Source organism: Nicotiana attenuata, unplaced genomic scaffold (assembly GCF_001879085.1).
Source record: "Nicotiana attenuata strain UT unplaced genomic scaffold, NIATTr2, whole genome shotgun sequence".
In the NCBI taxonomy this organism is placed as follows: Eukaryota; Viridiplantae; Streptophyta; class Magnoliopsida; order Solanales; family Solanaceae; genus Nicotiana; species Nicotiana attenuata.
In genome coordinates, this window is record NW_017670667.1 from 223167 (window position 1) to 229904 (window position 6738).

Below are 6738 nucleotides of genomic sequence, written 5' to 3' on the forward strand. Positions count from 1 at the left end.
AAATACAAAAAAAAAAGTAAATTTTTTTTGAGGGGGTTTGTGGTGTGGGGGGGAGGGGGGGGGGGGAGGGAGGTGGTGCAGAAAAACAAAAGAACAGAAAATTAAAAATACAAAAAAAAAGAAAGTAAAATTGGGGCAACTAAGTAAATTTCTAGATAAGTTGAGTTGAGATCCCTTTGTTTTGGGTGAGTTTCATGGGTCGTATTTGGGCTGCTTAATGGGTCAGAATGAGCTACAAAAAATAATGGGTTAACTTGTGCTCAGCCCAAATTGACCTATGAGCTAAAATGTTTGTAGCCCAACCCATTAATCTCTGGGAGGATTGGGCGGGTTGGATGAGTTTGGGCTCAAATTGCCACCCCTAGACTCATTTCCACATGGTTGATTTGGGATCGATTCCTCTCACCAGCTGCATCCTTAGTCAGAGTTCGTTACACCGGGGTTGCCTAATGTAGTTTACATTTCTTGTGTGACTTGCGAGCTACTGCACAGTGAACTGGTTACCTAGTGTGCAGCTGCGGGATTCGCTGGAAACTTTTTAAAAAAAAAAAAATAGTTGGAATTTCCTGGATATTTTGTTATATTTGATAACTGCAAGCAGCGTTTAGGAATGGGTTCGTTGCTTTTCTGGAAAGTTTCTTGCTTTAGAAAGTAACAACCTTTGCTTTTTGTTGCTCTTCTTATTTTTCCAGCAACAATTTATGGAAATTAAAGATTTTCCCTTTAAAGTCATCCCTTTGTTTGAAAGCATACAATATATCATCTTGACACAAGGTACTCGTGAGTCGTGATATACATCAACAATTTTGATTTATTGGCCTAGGTCTGATTTAATATAATATGGCAAAAGAAATCCTAAAGTTTATTGTTTTTGCTAATTGCTACTTCACTAGATGATTGTATATTGGACTAGAAAATTTTATTGGGTTTACTCGAAGGCCCATAGACATGTGGGCTTTGACCATGAGTATGGGCCCAATGAAGTCCTTTTACGAGTTTCAAAATTACATGGGATGGACCTTTTTTTTGAAGTTGTTACCAGAATTTTAAGGCATGCTACCAGAATTTTGAAGCACGCTGCTAGAATTTTTCATATGATGATTGCCTTGTTTTGTGCTAAATTCTAGTGATCAACATACAGAAATTTTTGGCGATTGTCATAATTTTACCAATCATGATGATCACCATATAAAATTTTCTACCGATTGCCACATCAGTATATGAAAATTTATAGCGATTGTTATATTTTGTGGCAAATTCTAGCAACTATCATATAAACAGTTCTGGTGGTTGTCATGTTTTTGTAGCAAATCTGTATGATCTGATATATCAAAAATTCTGGCAATTGCTAGGAGCGCTTCCCAAAAATTTGACGAATGCTATTTTTTCAAGACTTTTCTTACCGAAGTCAAAAAAATTAATTGCAGTAACGAAATGTCCTAATTTTTTGTCGTTCTCCTTTACGAGTTTACTAGGAAGAAATGACACCATGTAATCACTTTTAGTTGTTCTCTTTACAACACAGCCACACTTTACAGCGATACATATCCTATTTTTAATTCAATAATTAATAAAACGTCTATCGAAAAAATATATTCACTAAATAATCTCGTTACTGTTTAATCCTTGTATGATAAACTCCACACTATAATCTAATAAATATATTTGAATAAATGCCACAACGTCAGTAATGGAAAAACATATTAATAGATTAATAACCTAGAACTTTTTTTAGTAATAACATAGATTTATTATGATACTAAGGTGTCGTTTGGTATGAGGTATTAGAAAAAATAATGCAAGCATTAGCTCTGCGCATTACTAATACCTTGTTTAGTACATTTTTTAAACTTGAGTATTAGTTATATATCATACTTGGTATTATCTTATGTATAAGTAATGCATAGAAAACCATGACATTAGTAATACCAAGGCTATTAATGCATGCATTAGTATGATTAAATTAAAGACAAATTATCCTTAAAGTCCCTTAAAGCTAGAAAATATGGAGGGCATTTTTGTAAACAACTATTTTTCTTAAAAGTTATGCGATGCATTATAATTTTTAATACATCACGCCACACAGTAGATAATAAATAATATCTGCATAACTAATGTTTGCATTACTAACTCATGCATTACTAATACACATTATTTCGCACTATTCTTATACACTCCACCAAACGACCCCTAACACTTCTAGCTATGCCGTGCGGATATCAAACAAGAATCTACTTGTTTTGGTCTTTTTTAAACACAACAAAAGGAAGCAGACAAAGATAAATCCTATTTATTTAGAAAGAAAAATAGTGTCTATGCATATAATTAAAAGCAATGGATGAGAAAAATTGACAGCTTAGAAATGTACATAAATATCAAATGAAGACATCCACAAAAAATATGTTTCAAGACTCGGTAAGTTAAAATTAATTAAGGAAAAGTGCTCTTTTTAGCAATAATTTTCTTTTACTTATTTAATAGAAGTAATTATGTAATTATATTTAATCTCGACGCAGCCTTTATGGATGAATATAATTTAAGTATTGATTTACTATTTATTCAACTATGCTATGTGTATTCGACTTTCGAAGATAGTAGCAGGGCGGATCCAGCCTTTTATGTCACGACCCGGATTCTCCACCCTCGGAAGTCGTGATGGCGCCTACTAGTGAAAGCTAGGCAAGTCAATTTTTTCCACCATTTACCTCTTTCTCATTTTTAATCCATTAACAGTTAAGAACCAACATTTAATAAACAACAAAATTTAATAAGCGAAAGACTGAAATGAAATGTTTAACAATGCTACCAATACCAATCCGTAACAAAATTACCCAAGACTGGTGTCACAATTCCACAGACTGCTTAAGAGTACTACAAATAAAGGTCTGAAAAAGTAATACAACACTGTCTCTGGAAATACATGAAAGAAACAGGATAAAAGATAGAAGGAGACACCAAGGCCTGCGGACGTCTACAGGACTACCTTGGGTCGCCTGATGAACTAGAAGTAGCAACCTCACTGTGGTCCGAAAGCTACAGTATCGGGATCTGCACAAAAGAGTGCAGAGTGTAGAATCAGCACAACCGACCCCATGTGCTGGTAAGTGCCTGGCCTAACCCCGGCAAAGTAGTGACGAGGCTAGGACCAGACTACCAAATAAACCTGTGCAGTTAAATCGTGTACAACGGAAAATAAAGGCAAAACTATACAATTAAAGATAGGAAGGGGAAACATGCTGCAGGGAAATATCAAGTAACAACGGAAATCCAGTAGATAAATGTAAAGAACACTATAACTAAATTATCAACAAGAATCAGGAAATCGAAGACAAGTGTACGACATCACCCTTCGTGCTTTACACTCTCTCACAACTATCATGCACGGCATCTCCCTTCGTGCTTTACACTCTCTCCCAAATATCATGCACGACATCACCCTTCGTGCTTTACACTCTTCCTCACCCAAGCAACAATCACAAAGCAATTTGGGTAAGGGAATCAATAACATCACAATAAAATCAAGTAACCATAGAAAACCAGTAAATAAACGTAAAGAACATCATAACTCAATTATCAACAAGAATCAGGAAAATCAAGGACAAGTGCACGGCATCACCCTTCGTGCTTTTACTCTCGTCCTCACCATAAGAATCAATATAATTGGCACGGCATCACCCGTCGTGCTTTTACCTCACATAATCATGTCACGGAATGATCCTTCGTGCATTATCACTCATATAAAGGCACGGAATGGTACATCGTGCGACACGGTATCACCCTTCGTGCATTAACTCTCTCTCACAAAATATCATGCACGGCATCACCCTTCGTGCTTTAACACTCTCTCACCAAAACAATGCACGGTATCACCCTTGTGCTTTAACACTCTTCCTCACCCAAACAACAATCACAAACAATAAGGGCAAGGAATTAAATAGAATCACAATAAATTCACAATGAAAATCCCGGCAAGGGAACAGTGTCAAAAGCAACGACATACTGTCAAGGGAACAATATTAAAAGCAACAACGTCCCGGCAAGAGAACAATATCATAATTCTCTTCTTTTTTTTTCACATTTACTCCACAACTCAATTACCAATGATACTTTCACAATTCGATTCACAACTTGAGCCAACGCTCTACAATGTTCAAATACCAATGATACTTTCACAAATCAATTTACAACTTGAGCCAGCGCTCTTAAATGTTCAATTACCCAATTTACTTCCACAAGCATTGTTCAACAATAGGAATATCACATAAGGCATGAACAATACAAAACGGAGTATCATTAATCATAATATAAGACTCACGGGCATGCTTGACACCAACGTATAGATACTCGTCACCATGCCTATACGTCGTACTCAATAATTAACACATAGCAAATAGGACACGACTCCTAATACCTCAAGCTAAGGTTATACCGAACACTTACCTCAAACTTCCACGGCCAACTCAAGCCTCAAACACCGCTTTTCCTTTAGAATTCGCCTCCAAATTACTTATATCTAGTCCAAATTAATTTATCAACATCAATAAATGTTAAAGAATTCATACCCAATGCTTAATTATAGGTTTTTCTATCATTTTCCCCAAAAAGTCAAAAATCGACCCGGGCCCGCTTGGTCAAAACTCGAGTTTCGGACCAAAGCCCGATCACCCATTCACCCACGAGCCCAAATATGCAATTAGTTTCGAAATCCGACCCCAAAACAAGGCCTAAATCCCAATTATTCAAAAAGCCCTAACTCTACCGAAATTCCTAATTTCTACCATAAAAACCCTAGATTTTTGGATGAAGATTGATGAAATGCAATGGAAAATCTAGAAAAAGGTTTTGAATCATATACCAATGCTTTGGGGAAGAACTTGTTCTTTGAAAATCGCCTCAATACTCCCAAATTTTGAAAATATGAAGTAAATGGGTTCTGCCCGTTTTTTTGCTACTGTTTAAAAATGACTGGGCAGGCCTTCATCGCGTTCGCATGGGCCTGTCGCGTTCGCGATGGGTCAGGCCCAGCTGACCATCGCGTTCGCGTTCAATGGCTCGCGTTCGCGGAGCTTCAGCTCCTAGAGCCTTCGCGTTCGCGGTCAGATGGCCGCGTTCGCACAGAACAAATGTGAAATCCCTCCCCCAGGCCACTAACCTTACGCGTTCGCGAGTGCTTGAACGCGTTCGCGAAGGGTACTCCGCCCACAGCTTCGCGTTCGCATCCTAAGCTCCGCGTTCGCGAAGAACAAGCTGACACTTGAGGAAGTTTTCCTTACGCGTTCGCGAGTGGAACCACGCGAACGCGAAGAACAAAACCTCTGTGCACCTTAGACAGCAAACCTGCAACTTTCTAAGTTTAATAACATCCCGAAACCCATCCGAAGCTCACCCGAGCCCTCGGGGATCCAAACCAAACATGCATACTAACCCAAAGACATCATATGGACTTATTCGTGCTATCAAATCGCCAAATTAACACCTTTAACAACGAATTTAGCATCAAAGTCAAAGAAAAATCTCAAGAACACTTAAGTTTCAAATTTCACAACCGAGGGTCCGATTCACGTCATTTCAAGTCCGTTTCTTACCAAATATTACAGGCTCAATCTAAACGCCATATAAGACCTGTACCGGGCTCTAGAACCAAGATACGGGCCCGATACCATCAATTTAAAAAACATTCAAATTTCCAAAAACTCATATATATTCCAGAAAATAATTTTCTTTAAAAATTCATTTCTCGGGCTTGGGACCTCGGAATTCGATTCCGGGCATGCGCCCAAGTCCCATATTTTCCTACGGACCCTTCGGGACCATCAAGTCACGGGTCCGGGTCCGTTTACCCAAAATGTTGACCGAAGTCAACTTAAATTCATTTTAAAAGCAAAATTTATCATTTTTCATAGATTTTCATATAATGGCTTTCCAGATACGCGCCCGGTCTGCGCACGCAAATCGAGGTGAGACAAAAAAGGAGGTTTCAAGGCCTCGTAACACAGAATTTATTTCTAAAATAAGTGATGACTTTTTGGGTCATCACATCCTCCACCTCTAAAAAAACCGTTCGTCCTCGAACGAACATAAGAAGGAAGTACCTGAGTTGGAAAAAAGATGGGGATAACGGCTCCGCATATCGGACTCGGACTCCCAGGTCGATGCCTCAGCAGGCTGACCTGTCCATTGAACACGACCAGAAGTAAAACTCTTCGATCTCAACTGACGAACCCACCGGTCTAAAATAGCTACCGGCTCCTCCTCATAGGACTGATCCTTGTCCAACTGGACAGTGCTGAAGTCTAACACGTGGGATGGATCGTCGTGATACTTCCGAAGCATGGACACATGAAACACTGGATGCACGACTGATAAACTCGGCGGCAACGCAAGTCTGTAAGCCACCTCTCGCACTCGATCAAGAATCTCAACCGGGCCAATGAACCTAGGGCTAAGCTTGCCCCTCTTCCCAAATCTCATCACGCCTTTCATAGGCGACACCCGAAGCAACACCCGCTCGCCGACCATGAATGCCACATCGCGACTGAGCCGTACGAAGCCTATCCTGAATGATCCTGACCTTGTCCAAGGCATCCTGTACTAGATCCATACCCAACAACCGAGCCTCTCCTGGCTCAAACCGCCCAACTGGCGACCGACACCACCTACCATATAAAGCCTCATAAGGAGCCATCTGAATGCTCGACTGGTAGCTGTTGTTGTAAGCAAACTTTGCTAAAGGCAAAA